At 31.9% G+C, this 26,087-nt stretch overlaps 2 protein-coding genes across 6 annotated transcripts in view; one reads left to right on the plus strand and one right to left on the minus strand.

The window, feature by feature from the left end:
- The window catches only part of LOC136849678 (ninjurin-1-like), a 41,445-nt gene extending 20,330 nt beyond the window's left edge, over positions 1–21,115 (minus strand). Inside the window, exon 1 of the mRNA XM_067123022.1 lies at positions 20,836–21,115. The gene's annotated coding sequence lies outside the window, so the exon portion shown is untranslated. The remainder of the gene's footprint in view (positions 1–20,835) is intronic.
- Positions 1–26,087, plus strand: part of LOC136849677 (uncharacterized) — a 193,692-nt gene that overhangs the window by 558 nt on the left and 167,047 nt on the right. For 2 of the 5 annotated variants that reach the window (XM_067123011.1, XM_067123016.1), the window contains exon 1: positions 24,343–24,480. The exons of 1 other annotated variant lie outside the window; for it this stretch is intronic. The gene's annotated coding sequence lies outside the window, so the exon portion shown is untranslated. Of the gene's footprint in view, positions 1–24,342; positions 24,481–24,641; positions 24,903–26,087 lie in introns of those variants that run through there. 2 more of the 5 variants (XM_067123013.1, XM_067123014.1) reach the window with 2 other exon arrangements.

Here is a 26,087-nt window from a genome sequence, read left to right on the forward strand (position 1 = left end):
CTAACCATGAAAAACTGGGAAAGCAAGCGAAGTAGGAAATCCTGGAGTTCTTAAGTTGCAAGGAAGAAGATGATTAGGGGAGTAGACTTGCCAGGTAAATTTCTTGGGACTCCTCCCACATTACTTTCCCAGAGTATCGTCCATAATGGAACTCTAGAATAGAAAAAGGGAGAGTTATAAAAACCAATAAAAGACGATGCACTTGTAAAAGTATATGGTGTAGCGGCAATGGGTGCCACGGGGCTCGAGAAATCGCCGGAATAAGTGCGAATCTACGACCTGTTAAAGAAATGTTCTTAACGTGTAATCAAAATCTTCTCAGTTTTTTCCATCAAAAGCAATATAGCACGTGAATCTTCATAGATCAAGGAAATATTCCAAAAAGCTATTCATTAAGGAGACGTTACAGCTGTTTCATTTAAACAGCGAACTCCATGGAAGATTATGTCCATTTTGTGAAACTGGCATGAAATACCAGACCTTTCTTCATTATAAGCATTCATTCGTGGATTAGGTAGAAAATTATATGCTAAAATTGCTAAGAGCATGAAAAAAAAGTTGATTTGATCATGAAGTACTGAACAGTTAAACCTTTGATCATTCAGAATTGCAAAAGGTGTCAGTCGATAATAAACGAAACTGTATAAGTGGGCCCTGGATAGACCATAGTAGTCGTCTGCATATTTCTAGGAAATAAGGCAGTACTTTAGGAAGCAAAGCAACAGGTAAAAGAACATGCAAAAAAAATCATTAGAGTTCGACTAGAAATTTAAGCCACAACGCACGTTGATAACAAGCTGACGGCAAAATATAAAAACTACAGAATAACTCTTTAGATCTTGGCAAAACCCAGATTCAAAGAGTAGGATGACAGTATGCACCACTAGCAGAAAACGTGACCTTTTCACGCAGTGACGCATACCTTCCCACGCATTATCCTGAGTCAAGGGTTAACATGCCTACAAATTCAAAGAAAATTTCTTTTCAGATTTTTTTAAAGTGAATATTGTTGGCATGTACATAATCACCAATGACTAACATCGGAATAGTGTTCGACTATTGTTTGTAACAGAAAAAATTAGAACATTGTTTTTCGTGCTTTCTTTTTCGCTTGTATTACAATTTGCCTCGGCATTTTTATTCTTCTAAAGCCAACACGATTTCATCGGCGTTCATAATAAGGTTCAGATTTATATATGGTTCTATACTAACTTAATATAAGATAACTATAACGATAACGTTATTAGAGATATAAAGTATTTGCATATTTTCTGCTTGGGATATCCACAGTATCGAACAGTTGGACAAAAATCATTTAGAATTCTTATTGTTTCAGATATAACTTGATTTTACATTAAGATTACACAATTGGGGATTTTTCTTGATTCAGCGTTTTTTGAACGAAAACTGTCTTTACTACGGAAAGGTTTTTTTGATGAAAAACAGCCCTACATACAAAAATTTTTCTGACACTTCAAACTCTGGAACTAATTCCCTTTTACTCTACCCTGTTATGACGTAGAGATGATATAGTTTTAAACAAAATAAAAGATCATACAAAACCAACGAAATGTGAATGAAAGCGGTTTTAATCTTTCATACATCTCCAAGCACACTAGCGGATCCGGGGGGAGGTTCCACCTGGGCAAGTGCCCCCATGGAAAATAATGAGTAAATAATAATATTGAAATTTAGATAATAATAACATAAATGAATATAAAATGGGGAAAATTTAATATACAGTTTATATATGATAACATAAATATATATATAATATAAAAATGTGGAAAAATCTCTGGATCCGAATAAAATAATATATAGTTTATATATATATATATATATATATATATATATATATATATATATAATACGAAAACTATATAATTTCTCTGGATCCGCTATACATATATATATATATATATATATATATATATATATATATATATATATATATATATATATATGTGTGTGTGTGTGTGTGTGTGTGTGTGTGTGTGTGTGTGTGAGTGTTGTTTGTGCATATACACAGCTATTTCTTGACATTAGGTTTTTATTATCCATATATTGATTTATTACTTATACCTTATTTTATCATTTATTCACTTAATTAAATGATTAATCAATTGAAAGTCATATTTTATTTATGCATTTTTCACTTAATTATTCTCTCTGTTATCTATTTAATAATTTCTTTATTTATTCAGTTATATCTATTTATTTTATTTTTGCTGTTGATCTTTTCACAAATACATTTATTTTTAATTATCTTTTTAATCCTGTACTTATTCAGTTGTATTTATTTATTTATCTATCTTTATTCATTCATTGATTTCTTTAGTTTTTATTCGTTCATTAAATACTTATTTATTTGTGTATTTATTTAATTATTATGTATTTAATCTGTTTATCTATATATTTATAATTACATATGTATGTATTTATTGGTTCATCATTATTTATGTATTGTACATCTATTTTAATTAGTTAATTAATTTACTTTATCTCTATTTATTTATTTGTATTTGTTTATTGGTTAATATTTATGATTTATATATTTTATAGTGATATATTTCTTTCCTTGTTTATTTAACTAACTATGTATTATTTCAATTACTCATTAAGTATGTATTTACCTACTATTTATATCATTATTATATGTATAACCAGTTATTTATTTATCATATTTCTAATTATTCATTTCTAATTATTTATCAAGTTATCGATTATATAAATTTTTGTTGTATTCTTTCATTATATACGTTACTGTTTGTATAGCTGTTACTTACTGTATATGTTTCACTTATTTATTTAATGATGATCTAATCTATTAATTTGTTTGCATTTAACAATACATTTTTTTTATTTACTTTACATTTATTACAATATGTATACTCATTATTTTCAATGTCATTTTTTTTATTTATTTGACTGACTGAATATTTATTTTTCATTTATTTCTCTTTTAAGATTTGATTCATTTTTATGTTTACTTATTAATTTATGCCATATTTATATCTAACATATCTTTCTTCTCATATGATTTTGAATCAGTTTATATTTACTTAATTATATTTGGTCATTAACTTATTACAAACTTATTCAATTACTCTTTACCTAATTACTTATTTCATTTATCTGTTTCTTTATTTATTGCGTGTATTCGTCTCTTTATTTATTTTTATCATGTATTTATTCATTTATTTATTATATAATTATCTATTTATGATGTATTTATTTTCAGTATATCAATTTCATGGAAATTCATTTTCATTTATTGATATTTGAGTACTACTTTTCGATATCCATTAATTTTACATAAGGTTATCCAGTTGTTTTTGATATGAGATTCTATTTAGGATAAATTACTAATTTATGCTGTTACACATACATACGCACACACACACACACACCTGAGGAGGTGTGAGGAGACGAAAGGGGTCGGTCATCTTTTTGTTTAAATACATCCTGTGAAACATAACTGGTTCAAACAATAGATAGTCTAGACATAATTATATATATTTGTGTGTGTGTGTGTACAACTGAATCACGAAAATATGGAATGTGATGAATATATAAAGACAAAATCCATGAAGGAAAGAGAAACAGTGGATTGCTCCAAGGCCTTTATATATACATATGCAATATATATATATATATATATATATATATATATATATATATATATATATATATGTTGTATGTATATCTGTATATATATATATATATATATATATATATATATATATATATATATATATATATATATACATGCTATATATATATATGCATATATATACATCTATATATATATGTGTGTGTGTGTGCGTGCGTGCGTGCGTGTAATTGTAAAAACCACAACGCCCTCTTATCTTATCAAATTCTTCACCCTTCTTGGATACGCTTGTCACTACAATGGCTGTAGTGACAAGTGTACCCAAAAAGTGTGAGGAATTCGTGAAGTTAAGAGGGCATTGCGGTTATTACAATTACATAAATGTCTGGAAAGACGTGACTATAAATATAGTATTTATTATTATACATTTATAAACTTGTTTAATTATTACATATACATTTAGTTAAATTTATTCTGTAATTTTACTTTTTATCATTGTTATTTTCTATATATTAATTTGTTTCATTTTTTATATTCATTTATTTAAATGCTTATTTTTTGTATTATGTATTTATTTTTTATCAATATATTTCTTTGTATACTATATCTTTATTCATATCTATTTATTTACTTGTTCATTTATTGTACCTTTGTTTATCTTTTATTGTATATTTTTTTCACATCGCTTTATTATAAACTTATCAATTTACTTAATTTAATCATAACGTGTATATACGTTATGATATTTTTTTTATTTTCTTATATATTCATATCTATCTATTCGCTCATTTATTTTATATATGTTTGTCTAATACATGTTTAAATATATACAGTATATCTATATATAATCACTTAAGTATTTATTCATCATATATCTATATCTTACTTTTACATATTTTTTATCTATATATTATATTATATACACATACGTACGCATATATATATTCTATACCATACATGTTAATTAAGTAATTAACTCTTTTACGTATTCATTCATATCAATTTATTTCTATATATACTTGTTTATTAATTCCTTTATTCATATGTCTTTATTTATTCATAACAGCTGCTCATATATTATTTACTAATTCATTTATTTATTATTTGTATATTATTTATTTATCATTTAGATTCACTTATAAACATTTCCTTTTGTATATTACCTACGAATTTATACCTATTTATAATGATATGTTATTACTATTTGTTATTACTATCTATATTATAATAATTTTTTTTTACATTTTTATTTATTTATTCCATATAGAACAATTCATATCTAATTCATTATTATACTGTATATTAATTTATCAATTGAAATATTTCTTTGCCCATCTTTGGTATGTATTATATTTTTATTTATTTGATGATCATGTATACTTAGAATTATTTATTTATGCACTTATTTATATATATATATATATATATATATATATATATATATATATATATATATATATATATATATATATATATATATATATGTATGTATATATGTATATATATAACTTAGTTATGATATATTTGTATATATTTTTCTGTTTGTTATATATTTACCTTTCTCTACGACATTTTCAAGCAAACGGCTCACAAGGGAACGCAAATTTACAGAGTTCTCGATGTTATAAACAGCAACTAATCTTAATGGGGTACATAACAATTTAAATTCATACAAAGGTACTTTTGGATTAAACCGTAAGGCAAACGACACCTCTCAAGGATTACCTTAGATACTTGAATAAAACAAGGCGAGGCGAAGGACATTAATCGGATTACTGACAATCTTAAGATTCTTTCTAAAACTCCTTCGACATCTTGTACAGAATGGGGTCAACAGTTTATAGACGTGGACTTAGATTAATATTATTTTTCCTTTCATGGTTGAAGTAATACAAAATGAAGGATACTTCCGGACACAATATTTTGACTCATTGTCATCACACTATTGTGGAGACAGTCAGCCCTATGTATTTTTCTCATATGTACACAAATTTAGTGTATGCAGAAAACCAACACGTAGTTTGACTCAAGTAGATGATTTTTCAGGGTATGATATTGATATAAAAATATCTATATTTTCTTCCCTGTTGCTGGAATATGATGTGTTGTTAGTACTGAATTCCTGAATAATAAACCACAGAACATAGGGAAAAAAGTAAGGACTTCTTTGGTTATTCAGCTCATATTTTCGATACCTGCTACAATAAAGTTGTTAATACATTTATGATAAACGTGACAGTAGGAGCAAATTACCTAACAAAGTCACTTCTTTGCCTTATTTCATCGGCTTTGAGTCCATCGAAGCAGTGTTAAAAATATTCAGTGAAAATATAATCTTTCATGACACTGTAAAAAAAGATGCTTATAAGAAACGATCCTCGCCAGAGTATCAACGTTGTTTATCAAATGCCACAGGGACTAAGATTCATTTTAATTGGGCCAGACGATTAAAGAATTAAATGTCAGAATAAATCAACGTAGATACTCAGTGAGAGCTGGCCGAAAGAAAAATGCTCTTTTTATGGACCAGTGTGAAATGCTACATAGGACTGATTTATTCCATAGTAGTATAATTACATGAAGTAAAAAAAAAAAGTGTTCAGAAGCATCCTTCACTCTTGCATGAACTCAACCATCAAAGGAAATTAATATTAATTTAAGCTCAGGTCTATAAACTATTGACCCCATTCTGTACAAGATGTTCGAAGGAGTTTTGAAAGAGAAACTTAAGATTGTCAGTAATCCAAGTTAAAGTCCTTTGCCCGGCCGTGTTTTATCCAAGTACCTGAGGTAACCATCGATAGCTGTTCCTCATCTGAAAATTTAATTTAAGTGTAATGACCTTTTTATGCATTAAAATGGTTGAATACCTCGTTAAGCTCAGTTGATGTTTGTAACATCAAGACCTCTCTGCAATCTTTTCTTCCATTGCAGGTAGTTTGAATGACAATGCCCTAAAGTCAAGGCAAATATATATATATATATTTGTTTATATATTGTCTATATATCCAAATGCTATATCTATAATCTCTCTGTATATTCAGTATATGTACTATTTCTATATTATATCTATATATATCTCTCTCTATATATATATATATATATATATATATATATATATATATATATATATATATATATATATATATATATATATATATTATATATATATATATGTGTGTATATACAGTATATATATATATATTTATATATACTCCTATCTATCTATTATATATATATGTGTATATATATATATATATATATATATATATATATATATATATATATATATATATATATATATATATATATATCTCCCACTATCTATCTATCTATTTATATATATACATATATATATGTGTGTGTGTGTGTATATATATATATATATATATATATATATATATATATATATATATATATATATATATATATATATACATAATCTTCATACCACGAAGACGAGGTATGTCAATATAGTTCACAGGAGAAAAGAGAATAAAGCACTCTAATAGCTCGATAATTTCGCCTTCCACCAGTCAGGCCTCTTCAAGAGCTTTATTACAACTAAACAGAATTAGTACATACTGTACATAAAAATAACCATCATTGTTTCTCACCGGAAAAAAAAATCAAAGAACAGTTGTCAAAGTTAAACTTAGGTTGTTTAGATCATAAACAAATGGTCAAGAATTAGCAATTCAGAAAGTTAAAAGAGAGAACTATTCAACGATTTGGTGATAAGTCATTTAAAACATTTCTCTGAATTTGTACTGTTGGGAAACAATGTGAAGAAATAAAGGGTCTAACTTATATATGCCATGACTAATATTAAAGCTTTTTTGTTTGCTAAACGGCTTGCATAAGTTTTAGCAAACAAAAACTTTAATATTAGTCAGGGCATATATAAGTTAGACCCTTTATTTCTTCACATTGTTTCACAACAGTACAAATTCAGAGAAAGGTTTTAAACGACTTATCACCAAATCGTTGAATAGCTTCTCCCTTTTAACTTTCTGAATTGCTAATTCTTGACCATTTGTTTATGATCTGAACAACCTAAGTTTAATTTTGATAACTGTTCTTTATTTTTTTCTGGTGAGAAACAATGTTTGTCATTTTTATGTATGTACTTATTCTATTTAGTTGTAATAAAGCTCTTGAAGAGGCCTGGTGGAAGGCGAAATTATCGAGCTATTTGAGTCTTTTATTCTCTTTTCTCCTGTGGACTATATTGACACGCACACACACACATATATATATATATATATAATATATATATATATATATATATATATATATATATATATATATATATATATATATATATAGAGAGAGAGAGAGAGAGAGAGAGAGAGAGAGAGAGAGAGAGAGTAATTATGTATATTGTAACTAACAGTGTCCTGCGACGTTAAAAAGGTCCATGAAAACATTATTTGTACGACAAAACCCTATATCTCTGTAATCCTGATTACTGGTAAATGTGGACTGTTGGTACGAGAGAAGTGTATTCATATGGCATACGGGACACGGCGACACTGGTCCCGTGATGGAAAGGTCATTCCGATGTATGGTTTTGGTCCTCGTAAGCTCCCGAGCGTGTTGAGTCTGGTGGGCGTATCCTCTGCTGAAACACTTGCTTGATACGCACGTGTTCTGGATATACAAGTGTTCTGGGTACGCAAGTGTTCCAGCGGATACGCCCACCAGACTCGATACACGTGGGAGCTAACGAGGATCAAAAGACAAGTAAAACATGCGCCGAAGTCTCTTCGGATCAATTGAGTTGTCTGTACAGCTTATAATGCTATATGAAACTTTCAGCCACGGCCCATGAAACTCTCAGCCGCGGCCCGGTGGTGGCCTGTGTTGTTGGCACCTGTAGCGGTGCCAGACGCACGATCATGGTTAACTTTAAACCTAAATAAAATAAAAACTATTGACTCTAGAGGGCTGCAATTTGGGATGTTTCATGAGTGGAGGGTGGAGGATCAACATAGTAATTTGCAGCCCTCTGCCCTCAGTAATTTTTAAGATCGAGGGCAGAAAGAAAAAGTGCGGACGGACAGACAAAGCCGTGCCACACCTGTACCGTATATATCATTTAAATACTTGTCATTTACAAACTGTCCACATTCACCAGTGATCAGAATCACAGAAGCTTGTTTTTCACATTAATTACTATTAAGCAACAAATATCGAAAGGAAATTATAGTCGATAAAGACTTTTGCCTCGGCCAGGATTTAAACCTGAGCCTTTGGTTTACATGATAAACGGTCAACTTTGACGACTCAGGTATCAAGCACATGTCATTTATAATTCATTTTAGGTTTTACTTTTCCAGACGTATATTGAATACGACATTAAACAATATGTAAGGCTCTATATATATATATATATATATATATATATATATATATATATATATATATATATATATATATATATATATACTCTGTATATATGTATATTATATATATATATATATATATATATATATATATATATATATATATATATATATATATATATATATATATATATATATATATATATATATATATATATATATATATATGTCCACATAAATGTACTGTTCTGATTATGGGACGCTTGGTTCTTCTGCTGCTACCGGACATTATGCTTTCTTCATATTTCTTGCACTTGGATCCAAAGGCTTTGTAGTGACAAGCGTATCCAAAAAGTGCAAGAATTCGAGAAGGGAAGTTAAGAGGGCATTTTGGCTATTACAATTACATATACATATACATATACATATATATATATATATATATATATATATATATATATATATATATATATATACATATACACATATATACACACATATATTATATATACATATATTATATATATATATATATATATATATATATATATATATATATATATATATATATATATATATATATATATATATACATATATATATATAAACAAAATCCACGAAGGAAAGAGAAACGATGGAGTGCTGCAAGGCCTTTCGACTGTCGTCCTTTACTTAGCAGTCTGAAGAAACCTTCGTGGATTTTGTCTTTATTTATATATATTCATCACGTTCCATATTTTCGTAATTCAGTTATATATATATATATATATATATATATATATATATATATATATATATATATATATATATATATATATACATATTTATGTCTATTTTATTAGACTTTTTTAATATGTAGCTATTTCCATTGTAAGCTAAATCATTTTTGATTTATGATATTTTTGATATATGCGTTTATTGATATTTTTATCTTTGTTTAGCATATTTTTTATTTATATTTATTTATATAAAGTTTTTCTGTAATTAAACTTTTCATTTATTTACTTATGTTATACACGTATCTATTCACTCATGCGTCAGACTATTACTATCTATTTTTTATTTGATTATCATTTTTATAGTGATTTATTCAGTTACGTTCTGAATGTACAGTATATTCATTTATTTATTACTTATTCGTCTGATTTACATCTATTTATCTTACATGTATGTGTATGTATTTAACTTTTTTGTTTCCTGCTGAATGTTTATTTTTGTCATATATTTACTTAGGTAATTGTGATATATTCATTTATATATCTATGCATTATAGATTCTAAATTTTTATTTATTTATTCATTTACTATATAGCCGATTTCATACATTCATTAATCTATTTATTATACATTTGTTTACATGTACTCATTTTATAAAGTATTATGTAATGAATGATTTATATTTACTTTTCAAGTATATTTATTTATCTATCCAGCATTATACTTTTACCTTCTAATTATTTTGTGTATCGATAATCATTCGTTATTGTTTGTTAATTATACATAAATTTATTTACTTTTATTAATATATTTACTTTTATTTATCGTGAATATATTTGTTTGCGTTGAATTATCAAATGTTTGTAATCAATATGCATTTCTCTATGATACAATTATTTATATAGATTTTTATCATATCTACTTATTTGCATATTAATTTCTGTATATTTTTACATATGATGCATTTATATATTTAGTACAGATTTTCATGTTTTCAGTCAGTACTTATACATTGTATGTAATCAACGAATAGGTTTCTGAAAGCAAATGGGTGTACAGACTAATACACACGCAAACAAAGCCACTCCAACATCTAAAAACATAACAGACACCTCACACGTCTCGAACTGTCGACGTAACCGCTCAACTCTCCTCGCTGCTGGGAGAAAGGGAGCTGGGGATTTGGTACGATACATGTACACATGCGCTACCGGGGTCTAAGTGATGTCAGGCAGGGCAGCCGATCGAGGCTACGGTCTACCCCAACGCCAAATCAAAGTCCTTCAAAAGAAGGCATCGTGCGTACCCCATATAAAAAATGGGAAAAAGCGCGTTAAACGAAGAAGAGGATATTATAAATTTCTTTATCTTTGTTTATTTATGGAGTATCTATTTATCACTTCTTATTCATTTCTTTATCAAATATTTATTTGTTGCAGATTTACTTGGTAATTAAAATGTTCGCGAAACATAGACATAGATAAGCACCAGCCGGGAAGAAATTTTTTCTCGTAGCATACAAAAAGTGACTTTTTATTTGTGTAAAAACGTGAATATAGGTAGGCACCAACCACAAAGACATTTGTATCCCTTCCCACTTATGTGTTTATTTTTTTATCTCTATTTATGTTACACACACATATGCATACACAATCACAATAACACACACATTTTATATATATATATATATATATATATATATATATATATATATATATATATATATATATATATATATATATATATATATATATATATATATATATATATATATATATAATCAGAAAGCTACAAACGTCCTTTAATATCCAATTCACTCTACCTCGGAACTAATATATTTTCATACATGTTACCGAAGGAATTTTTTTAGTTGATAATAAGTCCACCGTCCTGTGGGGTCGAACCAGCGACGGACGAGGAATCAGGACTACAGTGACACACTAACACAGTCGGCCACAAGAGAGGTATAAGTGAATAACATCTCCCATCACTCACCCGTCGAACTCAGGTGTTTTGCGTTTGGAGACGATATCCACCCACCCCTGCCATGTTGACCGTGTAGTGCGTTTTTTATCGCACGTAGCCATATTATGACTATTTATCACATCACTGTGATTCATATACAATCAGAAAGCTACAAACGTCCTTTAATATCAATTCACTCTACCTCGGAACTAATATATTTTCATATATGTTACCGAAGGGGAATTTTTTAGTTGATAATAAGTCCACCGTCCCATGGGGGTCGAACCAGCGACGGACGAGGAATCAGGACTACAGTGACACACTAACGCAGTCGGCCACAAGAGAGGTATAAGTGAATAACATCTCCCATCATCTCACCCGTCGAACTCAGGTGTTTTGCGTTTGGAGACGATATCCACCCACCTCTGCCATGTTGACCGTGTAGTGCGTTTGTCGCATACGTAGCCATATTATGACTATTTATCACATCACCGTGATTCATATACAATCAAAAGCTACAAACGTCCTTTAATATCCAATTCACTCTACCTCGGAACTAATATATTTTCATATATGTTACCGAAGGGAATTTTTTTTTTTTTAGTTGATAATAAGTCCACCGTCCGTGGGGTCGAACCAGCGACGGACAAGGAATCAGGACTACAGTGACACACTAATGAGTCGGCCACAAGAGAGGGTATAAGTGAATAACATCTACCATCATCTCACCGTCGAACTCAGGTGTTTTGCGTTTGGAGATGATATCCACCCACCTCTGCCATGTTGACCGTGTAGTGCGTTTGTTGCACTTAGCCATATTATGACTATTTATCACATCACCGTGATTCATATACAATCAGAAAGCTACAAACGTCCTTTAATATCAATTCACTCTACCTCGGAACTAATATATTTTCATATATGTTACCGAAGGGGAATTTTTTTAGTTGATAATAAGTCCACCGTCCGTGAGGTCGAACCAGCGACGGACGAGGAATCAGGACTACAGTGACACACTAACGCAGTCGGCCACAAGAGAGGTATAAGTGAATAACATCTCCATCATCTCACCCGTCGAACTCAGGTGTTTTTGCGTTTGGAGGCGATATCCACCCACCTCTGCCATGTTGACCGTGTAGTGCGTTTGTCGCACATAGCCATATCATGAATATTTATCACATCACCGTGATTCATATGCAATCAGAAAGCTACAAACGTCCTTTAATATCAATTCACTCTACCTCGGAACTAATATATTTTCATATATGTTACCGAAGAATTTTTTTAGTTGATAATAAGTCCACCGTCCCGTGGGGTCGACCAGCGACGGACGAGGAATCAGGACTACAGTGACACACTAACGCAGTCGGCCACAAGAGAGGTATAAGTGAATAACATCTCCCATCATCTCACCCGTCGAACTCAGGTGTTTTGCGTTTGAGATGATGATATCCACCCACCTCTGCCATGTTGACCCAATGGTGCGTTTGTGTGTCAGCCATATCCTGACTATTTATCACATCACCGTGATTCATATACAATCAGAAGCTACAAACGTCTTTTAATAAAAATTCACTCTACCTCGGAACTAATATATTTTCATATATGTTACCGAAGAGGAATTTTTTTAAAGTTGATAATAAGTCCACCGTCCGTGGGGTGAACCAGCGACGGACGAGGAATCAGGACTACAGTGACACACTAACGCACTACACGGCCACAAGGCAGAAGTGAATAACATCTCCGTCATCTCAAACGTCAAAACACCTGAGTTTTTGACGTTTGAGATGATGGGAGATATTCACCCCACCTCTCTTGCCATGTTGAGTGTGTCACTGTATTCGTTTCATCCGTCGCTGGTTCGACCCCACGGACGGTGGACTTATTATCAACTAAAAATTCCTCGTAACATATGAAAATATTTATTCCGAGGTATCACCGTGATTCATTGTATATGAATCACGGTGATGCTAAAACGTCTTTTTAATATCAATTCACTCTACCACGGAACTAACATGGCAGAGGTGGGTGGATATCGCCTTTCAAACGCAGTGATAACACCTGAGTTGGAATGGGTGAGAATGGGAGATTTTTTTACCTTGTGGCCGAATAAGTCACAGTCCTGATTCCTCGTCCGTCGCTGGTTCGACCCCTTACGGTCGGTGGACCATCAACTAAAAAAAAAATTCCCTTCGGTAACATGTATGAAAATATATTAGTTCCGAGGTAGAGTGAATTGGATATTAAAGGACGTTTGTAGCTTTCTGATTGTATATGAATCACGGTGATGTGATAAATAGTCATAATATGGCTACGTACGACAAACGCACTACGGTCAACATGGCAGAGGTGGGTGGATATCGCTCCCAAACGCAAAAACACCTGAGTTCCGACGGGTGAGATGATGGGAGATGTTATTCACTTATACCTCTCGTGGTGGCCGACTAGGTGTGTCACTGTAGTCCTGATTCCTCGTCCGTCGCTGGTTCGACCTCACGGGACGGTGGACTTATTATCAACTAAAAAAAAAAAAATCCCTTCGGTAACATATATGAAAATATATTAGTTCCGAGGTAGAGTGAATTGATATTAAAGGACGTTTGTAGCTTTCTGATTGTATATGAATCACGGTGATGTGATAAATAGTCATAATATGGTTACATGCGACAAACGCACTACACGGTCAACATGGCAGAGGTGGGTGGATATCGTTTCCAAATGCAAAACACCTGAGTTCGACGGGTGAGATGATGGGAGATGTTATTCACTTATACCTCTCTTGTGGCCGACTGCGTTAGTGTGTCACTCAGTCCTGATTCCTCGTCCATCGCTGGTTCGACCCACGGGACGGTGGACTTATTATCAACTAAAAAAAAAAAAAAAAAAAATTTCCTTCGGTAACATATATGAAAATATATTAGTTCCGAGGTAGAGTGAATTGATATTAAAGGACGTTTGTAGCTTTCTGATTGTATATGAATCACAGTGATGTGATAAATAGTCATAATATATGGCTACGTGCGACAAACGCACTACACGGTCAACATGGCAGAGGTGGGTGGATATCGTCTCCAAACGCAAAACACCTGAGTTCGACGGGTGAGATGATGGGAGATGTTATTCACTTATACCTCTCTTGTGGCCGACTGCGTTAGTGTGTCACTGTAGTCCTGATTCCTCGTCCGTCGCTGGTTCGACCCCACGGACGGTGGACTTATTATCAACTAAAAAAAAAAATAAAATTCCTTTCGGTAACATATATGAAAATATATTAGTTCCGAGGTAGAGTGAATTGGATATTAAAGGACGTTTGTAGCTTTCTGATTGTATATGAATCACGGTGATGTGATAAATAGTCATAATATGGCTATGCAACAAACGCACTACACGGTCAACATGGCAGAGGTGGGTGGATATCGCCTCCAAACGCAAAACACCTGAGTTCGACGGGTGAGATGATGGGAGATGTTATTCACTTATACCTCTCTTGTGGCCGAACTGCGTTAGTGTGTCACTGTAGTCCTGATTCCTCGTCCGTCGCTGGTTCGACCCCACAGGGACGGTGGACTTATTATCAACTAAAAAAATTCCCCTTCGGTAACATATATGAAAATATATTAGTTCCGAGGTAGAGTGAATTGGATATTAAAGGACGTTTGTAGCTTTCTGATTGTATATGAATCACGGTGATGTGATAAATAGTCATAATATGGCTACGTATGCACAAACGCACTACACGGTCAACATGGCAAAGGTGGGTGGATATCGCTTCCAAACGCAAAAACACCTGAGTTCGACGGGTGAGATGATGGGAGATGTTATTCACTTATACCTCTCTTGTGGCCGACTGCATTAGTGTGTCACTGTAGTCCTGATTCTCGTCCGTCGCTGGTTCGACCCCACGGACGGTGGACTTATTATCAACTAAAAAATTCCCTTCGGTAACATATATGAAAATATGTTAGTTCCGAGGTAGAGTGAATTGGATATTAAAGGACGTTTGTAGCTTTCTGATTGTATATGAATCACAGTGATGTGATAAATAGTCATAATATGGCTGCACGTCGACAAACGCTCTATCAACATGGCAGAGGTGGGTGGATATCGTCTCCAAATGCAAAACACCTGAGTTCGATGGGTGAGATGATGGAGATGTTATTATATACCTCTATATACATATATATATATATAGTCCTGATTCCTCGTCCGTCGCTGGTTCGACCCCATATACTTATTATATAAAAAAAATTCCTTTCGTAACATATATGAAAATATATATATATAATATATTAAAGGACGTTTGTAGCTTTCTGATTGTATATGAATCATGATGTGATAAATAGTCATATATATATATATATATATATATATATATATATATATATATATATATATATATATATATATATATATATATATATATATATATATATATATATATATATATATATATATATATATATATATATATATATATATATATATATATATATATATATATATATATATATATATATATATATATATATATATATATATATATATATATATATATATATATATATATATATATATATATATATATATATATATATATATATATATATATATATATATATATATATATATATATATATATATATATATATATATATATATATATAATCAGTAAGCTACAAACGTCCTTTAATATCTAATTCGCTCTACCTCGAAATATATTTTCATATATGTTACCGAAGGGGAATTTTTTAGTCGATAATAAGTTCGTCGTCCCGTGGGCTCGAACCAGCGATGACAAGAACTCAGGACTACTGATTGAATATGAATCACGGTGATGTGATAAAATATATATATATATATATATATATATATATATATATATATATATATATATATATATATATATATATATATATATATATATATATATACATACATATATTTAAAATAAATGCATAATAAACAAGAAACAAATAAAAGAATTTGACTTTAGCAACAGTTTCGTAAAATATGAGCTCTAAGAATCTGTCTGTGAAAGTAAGTGTTTACGCAAGCGGTAAGGAATACAACGTTACTGTCTTTATGACTTGGCCCGATCCATGTTACGAATGATTATGGGAAATAACTGAGTCCACAAATGAATAAATACAAATTAATATATATATATATATATATATATATATATATATATATATATATATATATATATATATATATATATATATATATATATATATATATATATATATATATACAGAGAGAGAGAGAGAGAGAGAGAGAGAGAGAGAGAGAGAGAGAGAGAGAGAGAGAGAGAGAGAGAGATTTACATTATATATACATATATTTTGTATTATACATTTACACTTATTTATTTATGTATCCAGTTGTTTTCTATATCCAATTTATTTATTAGTATCTATTTACATGTTCTGTACTTATTTTTATATATATTCATTTTTTATATCTCTATTTTCATTGTATACTGCTTGATATTTGTTTTTTAATAATCTTATTTATGCATTTACCTATATGTATTGACGTAATCGATTAGCTTATTAATCATTTACATATATACTTTTCAAATTATGCTTATTAATATATTTACTTATGTTTATTTATTTATCTATCTATTTTGTATCAAACAATTATATCAGTTTTTAAAAATATAGATTTATATTCTTATAGTGGTTAATCACTAATATAAATATTTATTTCATATTTATCTCGAAGGCGAAGGGAAAGGGCACCATTGTTACAATTGGTTATTATGCCGACGTTTCACAACAATTGCTATCGTCGCATTTTCAAGGCTGCTGTGGTTAAAAACCCTTCTTACAAAAAGTCACATTAAAACACCGATTTATACATATAAATTATAAGACAAATAAAAACAGAGAGAATAGGCACAGGACTTACCTAAACCACAGTAGTAATAAGACTAAAACAAGTTTTCTAAAGAACCGAGAAAGAGCAAGAAAGGACGAGAGAAGAAAAACAAACTAAAGGTCAAGCGATGAGTAATTGGACAAAGGTTGTCTGCGTATTTAGTGTTGGGACCGTCTACTTTATAATAATAGATTCTAGTATATTGAGGTCATTTTCATTTTGGGCTTGTCCTATTATAGAAATTTTCTTTTAATTAATATCGATCCGATAGTGCGTGGATCTTGTGTATAAGTTTCAGGTCTACAACTGAGAACGTTCTTTGAAATACGGCAAGAAATTTCTTCCTTAAAGGTGTTGTCATTTAGGTAGGGAAAATTTGCATACATTTTCATTTCCGGTACCGTTGCGATGGTAGGAGTTGGATTTCCAACTCCTACTATCGCAACAGTGCGGAAAATGAAAATATATGCAAATTTTCCCTACCTAAATGACAACACCTTCAGGAGGAAATTTCTTGCCATATTTCAAAGAACGTTCTCAGCTGTAGACCTGAAACTGATACACAAGAATCCATGTACTATCTGATTGATATTTAAATTCAAGGATCGTCTTAGCCATCTCTTGTCTGAGGCTAGTACTGATTCGCATAGATTCCTATAAAGGTGTAAGCTACAGAACTAGATGTAAACTGCCTAATCCAGAGTACTCAAATATAAGAAATCATGTAAAAATGAGGAAAACAGATATTAATTATAAAGATTTTTCTATAATAGGACAATCCTAAAATGAAAATGACCTCAATATACTAGCATCTATTATCATAAAGAAGACGGTCCCAACACTAAATACTCAAACAACCTCTGGCCAATTGCTCATCGCTTAACCTTCTGTTTATGTTTTTCTTCTCTCGTCCTTTCTTGCTCTTCCTCGGTTCTTGAGAAAACTTATGTTTTAGTCTTATTACTACTGCCGTTTAGGTATGTCCTGTGCCTATTCCCCTTGTTTTTATTTGTCTTATAATTTATAGGTATATATCGGTGTTTTAATGTGACTTTTTGTAAGAAGGTTTTTTAATCATTGCAACCTTGAAAATGCGACGTGAAACGTCGGCATAATAAACTAATTGCAACAATGGTGCCCTTTCCCTTCGCCTTCGAGACTGTATATCTTAGTTTAACCAGACCACTGAGCTGATTAACAGCTCTCCTAGGGCTGGCACGAAGGATTAGATTTATTTTACGTGGCTAAGAACCAATTGGTTACCTAGCAACGGTACCTACAGCTTATTGTGGAATCCGAACTACATTATAGCGAGAAATTAATTTCTATCATCAGAAATAAATTCCTCTTATTCTTCACTGGCCGGTCGGAGATTCGAACTCGCGGCCAGCAGAGTGCTAGCTGAGAACGCAACCCACTGGCCCAACGAAGATTGTATCTTGAGTCGAGACTCACCCTACTTGGATATTTTATATTTATTATATATTTATTAATTATATATACTTTTTAAGGTATTACATATTGATTTATATTTATATTTAGCGTATATTTATCTATTTATAAATTTTGTACCTGTTTTTATTTTTAAGTTTGTTTATCGTCTCTGTTAATGTTTCTAGTATACATCAATATACTGTATGTCCGTCTGTATACATACATATATAAATTAATCAATTAATTTTGTTGATCACATATTAGTTCAAGTTCAATTATGAAATGTCTATTTATATGTTTATTTATTTGTATGATTTTCGTATTTATTTTCTATATAAGTATTAATTTATTTGTTATATATTTATATATTAAAATATATTCTTGATATATTTTCATGGAGTATTTATCTACAATATATTTGTTTATATTTCCTAATTTACGATATATCTATTTATCATCTATGCATCCTTACTGTATAGTTATTTCTCACATACTCATTAATTATTTCAGTGGTGTGAGTAACTTAGAAAAAGACAGGCACTAGACACAAAGACATTTGTACACCCCACAGAATACACATACTTTCATATACAAATTCGTAGGGCTCACACCTTACGAAATTGTTGCTGTATCAGTTTGCTTTCCTTGTTACAAGTATCCAGGTTTTCACTTGCAAGCTAGCTATGACTGAATAACCCTGTGTCCTATAGCTTTTATTTCTAAATCTATGCCTGGGATAAACAAAGCCATCGAGTTTCCTTATACTCGCTTTCGTAATCATTCCAGTAACAGGTAAGTATGAAAGAATCCAGTGCAGAGAGAAAAATTCCAGACTTGATTATTATGAGATTAGTATTATTTTACGGTACTGGATATGGGGTTGAACTCGACGGGCGGTTAATATCTGCGTTATTACAACAGGTACAAGAATGTTTATTTTTTAACAATTTTCATTCTCTTGTCTTTCATCGATATTTTGAAATTCTCTTAGTGACGCGCTTTACACATTCAAGTAAGAGACACTTTAAAAATTACGCTGATTAATACTGAATTTCCTCATTAACTAATGGGCATATGGTCACGAGGAAAGTGAAACGACGGAAGGCAAGATCTTTCACCTGTAAATCACTCAAAGACATTTTCAAGCGAACTTAAAACGGCCAGAGTATAGTCGAAAGATCTTTAAGATCTTCGTTCATCACTAAACTTATGAGCTTCTCTTAATTACAAACTAATCATGTATTATTCTCAGTTACAAACTAATATGCTGTTATTTCAACAATTAAGTCAGGACTAATTCTATCACCTTGCAGTATAATTTTTATAATCTACTTAACATCACAGTTCTTTACACTATGAAATACTATACTTACGCGTATGGGCTAATAGCCATCCTCCTTCTTCTACGAAAGTCTTACGAAAAAACTGGCTTTGTTAGCCTACTCTACAATTCTTTTGCTAAAAGTTGGAAATAAACTTTCTTATACTTTTAAAAATGGATAATCGAAAAAATATATTTAACATGTGAAAGAAATTAGGCGACCTTCGCAGCCTCACCTTGGCCCTATTGTATGTTAAAGTTATTCGTGGTCAAGAAAGAACAGGGATGATGATTAAAGTGTAAGGAATATAGCTTGAGAACATCGTGGTTTCTGCAGCGATTCATATATTCTCATTCAAAGCCTCTGAGTTAGAAATTAATGGCTGTATCTCTCAGTCATCTCGGAGGAGCCTTTGCTCATCACGAAAACAGCAAGAAGCATGAACATTTGCTCCCAAATAATTCTTCCTACATCTGCTGTAAGAAGAGTTGAGTTATCAAATCTATAATTTACCGTTATTTTTCGAAGAAAAATTGCCATATTACACTTACTTCTGATTACCAGCGTGGATTTATCCGAGAAATGTTTACCGCTAAAAAATCACAATTCCCTTGGGGCTTATTTAAAACTTAGAGAGGGTTTATTTCCACATAATTTCCTGCTGCAGGGATAGGACACTAATGCAAACCATCCACGTCGTTATATGCCACTGCAAAGTCTTTCCACGGGTCTTAATGTTATTATGTATACATTCTCGTTTAATCTTGCCTTGTGCTTTCATGAAAGATCTCACTGGTTTGACTATTTTTCTCACGGACACATATCTTATCTTACTCAATATTATCTTGCCACACTGCATATCATCCGACGTGGAATTCTCATTTATGCTACACCTACTTTCATAATAGCTAACACTTATTTCCTTACACATTGATTAATTTATTGATTTTCTTCATTCTCATCCAGTATGTCTTCGCTAATAACTGTTTAAATAATATTAATTCACATTCGTGTCAATCCATTTTGGCGTAGCCTTTTCTTTCTTGTCAAATCTTCAACTGATGCATCTCCCCTCTCCAAGAGTTTATTCTATCGAGTTTTTTTTTTAGTATTATCTATATCATAATTTTCAATATTAAAAAACTTTCGATGATCTCTTACTGACGTGTTAGTATATTTCTCCTGTGTGGAAACAGTAACCATTATTATTATTGTAATGCCTGAGAGTCTTTGAAATCACCCGAATAATTTTGTTTGTGAACAGACCAAATAATAAAAGTCTTTTTGCCTCATGTATATATATACAGTATATATATGTATGTATATACAGTGTATATATATATATATATATATATATATATATATATATATATATATATATATATATATATATATATATATATAAAAGAAAGCACGTTAAAACGAAGAAGAAGAAGTAGCCTTCATCTTTACCCTCAGACTCCTCCAAGTCTGGGTAGTAGATCACAGAACTTTTGTAGGTCCATGAATTTTCATATGGAAATCTTAGACTAATTTCTCCATATGACAGAACTGTGTAAGAGTTTTATCCGTAATACCAGAAGAGAGAGAGAGAGAGAGAGAGAGAGAGAGAGAGAGAGAGAGAGTCCAAAGAATTGTTGGTTTCTATTCATATATAGGAAGACTGGGAGTTGCGGGCTGCACAGATGCAAGAGCTTTTGCTGGCATATGGCCTGCCTAATCTAAATCGTATGAGAATGGAGTTGCCTCTATGCTGTCCCAAAGCAATCATAAAGGAGGTATGTTGAGCTAAACACTATATGTAAAAAAGTTAATGAAACTTGCAGCAGACTTTAAACATCCCGTGTAAGCATCAGTGGGTTACAATGAGGGCCATCTTCTTTTGGGTAAGCAAGAGATCTTACTGGTAATATGTAATGTTTGGAAAACGATGTCCGTCCTGTCTGTTGTTTGTTTGTCTCTTATCTTTCCCAGGATCAAACTGCAACTTTGAAACGTGGCTTACAGTATATTCTATCTTAATCATATCCTGTCTTACACTGTCAACATCCTCTCTTTGAACTTTTGGGGAATACCTATTCCACCATCCTTGAACAGGGATTTTGAGAAGCTTTGACATTAACTGAAATCTTACTATAGCTAAGCTTTATTTATACCATCTGAAGACTACCTGCAGGCATTGCACCATCTGACTGCAGTCTTTTCCGTTGTGTTTTAAGGTGATATGCAGGGGCGTAGCCAGGAATTTAGTAAGGGGGCACTTTTGTGGAAGCCCCGGGAAAATTTTTGTTTTTTTACCAATTTTAGAGGCATTTTGGTGCACATGAAATTTATATTTTTGACATATCCAAGAACCAGTATTAAGTGCTTCATCTGGTGGAATAATAATAATAATAATAATAATAATAATAATAATAATAGTTTTTGCTATTTTCCCTTAAGATCAACGCTAACATATCTCATTACATATCACTTTCATGTCTCAATATACAGGCACTTAATACTCAAACATTTTTTTAGCAGAACAAGGGATAAAAACAACTTCTACAGTATTTCATTTACTTTTTTCTTCTGTATTGTGCCCTCTTACTCATCATGCAAATAATGCTGTATCTGATCACAACAGACAAGACGAATATAAACAGTAGCTGGACAATGGCAAATCTAGCCTTTCAGTATGCAAAGTACTGAAAATAAAACAATGAAGACACACCACTTAAATCAGAAGACTACGATTCATATGCCTAGCAAAACCACCTATCACTTTGTCCACATCCATCCAACCGCTCCTCTGTTCTCCTTTGTGCCGAAAATGAGAGCTCATTACAACAGGACGTCACAGGTATAGTTCTTAGCAACTGCAGAAGCTGCCTAACATTAGGCAAAATTGTGTACATGCCTTAAAAGCAGCAATGGCGGTGGATGGTCTTTCATGAGCCAAGTTGCTTTTCCGAGACCTTGTTTCCCACATTATTAACTCACTGCGAAGGGAAGTTGAGTTTGGAAATCTTGAATATGAATGCTGGCTGAAGAAACAACGGATTCAATATTTAGATTTTCAGTCACAGATGGTTTACCCTGTTAATTTTTTCCTCTTTTTCCTATGATCTCTCTCTCTCTCTCTCTCTTTGTTTTTAGTTTTTTTCCTAGATCTGTCATTTGGTCACTCAGACCATAAGTGGGAGGAATTTTCCCCCTGTGGGCCCCCATAACTACGCTACTGGTGATATGCATTGCCATTCTAAAGACGTCAAGCGCCTCTTCATTTCTGCGTTAATCGCGTCATGTAATGTATATTACCTGTTATTATTTCATATTTTTATATATCTCTCCATACGTATTGTTGTCCGGCCTTTCCGCCGATGTATGTAACCACCTTTGTAAGTTTATTATAACACGAATTATTCTCATTTATATGTCATCTAACAAACACAAATTCTTGCCCAAATGCGTGACATGGGATCGCAGGTCGGTGATCACCTGTCCGTCCGCATTCCTCGATGTATACCTGCTTCTGAAAAAATAAATAACCCGCCAAAATCACTTTCATGCATCATAATAAAGTTCTCATGTAACCTAACCATCTCACAGACTCATCAACATTAAAGCTACTGGCTGCTCTAGGAGCTAGAGCCCGTGCTGCCACAAGGCCAGCTAAACCTGAAACAACAAGTTACAACAACAAAATAAATCAGTCATACCCAGACCTGTCGTCTTAAGTCTCACTCCATTTATTTATAAGTGTTTAGAAGCATCTGGTTTCCACTTCAGTTCCACATGCACCTTATCACAACTTATCTACCTAATTGTGTCCCTCGGTTACAGATAACTTTTAAGTTCTTTTCATTCTCAAGAATTCGTTGATCGATTACTCTGCATTTTTATTAATTCCGAATCCATCAATGGAAAGGGTTGAACCATATGACCTCAAACTTCGTTGATCGAATCTTACACTACATTCCCAAAGTCAAACCCTTTTTCGTCTATTTAATGGATTGTTTCATATTAAACTTTTCATCTCGAACAGATATTATATAAAAAGGTATTCATATATAAATGTAATGTTAATATGTTTAGTTCAAAAGAAGTCGTTGCAACCTAGGTTAATCTCACGGGCAGTTTCTCGTTGGTTCTTGAGATTAGTTGAACGCGGAGTAGAGTGACGGTGTCTATCGTAAACAAGGTGCTCACTTCAGGTTAGTAACGTACATCGTCAATCTTCTGCCTTATCTTTCACACTGCATTGATAACGGCCAGATTAATTTGATAGCAATTTAACTAAAGAGTTAATTTTTCATTTTGATATTTTCAACTTCTTATTTTAATATGTAGTTCAGCTTTTATTGTCTTGCCTTATATAATTTGGGGATGTACTCGCGGAACGACGTATGGGGTGGGCCCAGACTGGACTTGAGTCATCTTTCTCGGTTACCACAGAATACCACAGGTCTTGACAGTATTATTCGCCATTTAACTTTAACTGTGCAAGTGATTCTTAAGTCATATATTCGTTTACTACACTGTAGGTCTTTGCTCAACCAGGCCAGATGGTTTTCAAACGTAGACTACTTCCTTGAAGAATAGGAAAAGCCAGTTGACCTAGATGTCCCCTAAATAGGTACAGGATGTAGATAAGCTATGCTGAACCCTGGGCCTATTAGGTTACATTGCCACTATTATTTTTCTAGATGTCCAACAGATAGGCAAAGTTAGTTAGGCTGAGGCTGACACACCAAAGAGGGTAAGTTGTTGAGTTAGATTAGGTTAGGATTAATTTTGTATTTTATTTTTTTTTACTTTAATATCAGACCTTAGTACTGAAGATTTTATGCTGTACTCTTAAGCCACCATATTTGCTTAATACAAAAACCATGCTATAATCTATTTGCAAATTTACTATTACAGATATATTTACTGCGTTGTAATATTTTAACATTCATTCCCATGGCGAGGTACTAAATATGGCATTCATGGGAGTGGTTGTGGTATTCAAGTAGAAATTTACCGGTAGATATTTACAAGTTTTTTAATCTTGCATTCCCATTTGAAATGCTTGGTTAACCCACTACATCCCCCTCCCCCTTTCCCCTTTAGCTGCCATATTAGCCTCAGGTTTTTTGGGTGAGTGAAGGAAAAATTAGTAAAACAGTGTTATACAGTAATTTAACCTTCTTAATCTAATCTAATTTAGGAAACCTAGTCCTACCTGACTGGCCTTGGATCTTTGCCTCCCCCCCCTCCCTTGTAACTTAACCCTGAAGGGTATGGCTTCTCACTGGGGTTCACACTCTTTGGCAGATGTAGGGTCTGTAATGGGCTAACTGAATACTTGTGGTGGAAATGAATATTACAATTGTCAGAATTACCCACAAAAGAATCGGAAAAACTGTATTTCACTAACTGTGATGTTGTAAATTTTGATATAATTTGTTTCATTGTCAGTGGATAGAATATGTCATTTTATAACTTTGGGCACAAAGAAATAAGCAGAAGTATTATTTCACTAATTTTGAAATGATCTGTGATGTTCTAAATTTCAATATAATTTGTTTCATTGTCAGTGGATAGAATATATCATTTTATAACTTTGGGCACAAAGAAATAGGCAAAAATTTTCACACCCATGATTAAAGAGTAATTATGTAGCCTATCAAGACTGGAAAGAAACCAGTAAAAGCACCATGACACTACTGTTGCACATGTGCAGTTGGTCTGGTAACATACAGAAGATCAAACAGTAATGCATAAGTAATTGATAAAAGAAAATTCTAGAGCACACAGTGCAACACTTCATGCACAACTG

Source organism: Macrobrachium rosenbergii, chromosome 21, assembly GCF_040412425.1.
Source record: "Macrobrachium rosenbergii isolate ZJJX-2024 chromosome 21, ASM4041242v1, whole genome shotgun sequence".
In the NCBI taxonomy this organism is placed as follows: Eukaryota; Metazoa; Arthropoda; class Malacostraca; order Decapoda; family Palaemonidae; genus Macrobrachium; species Macrobrachium rosenbergii.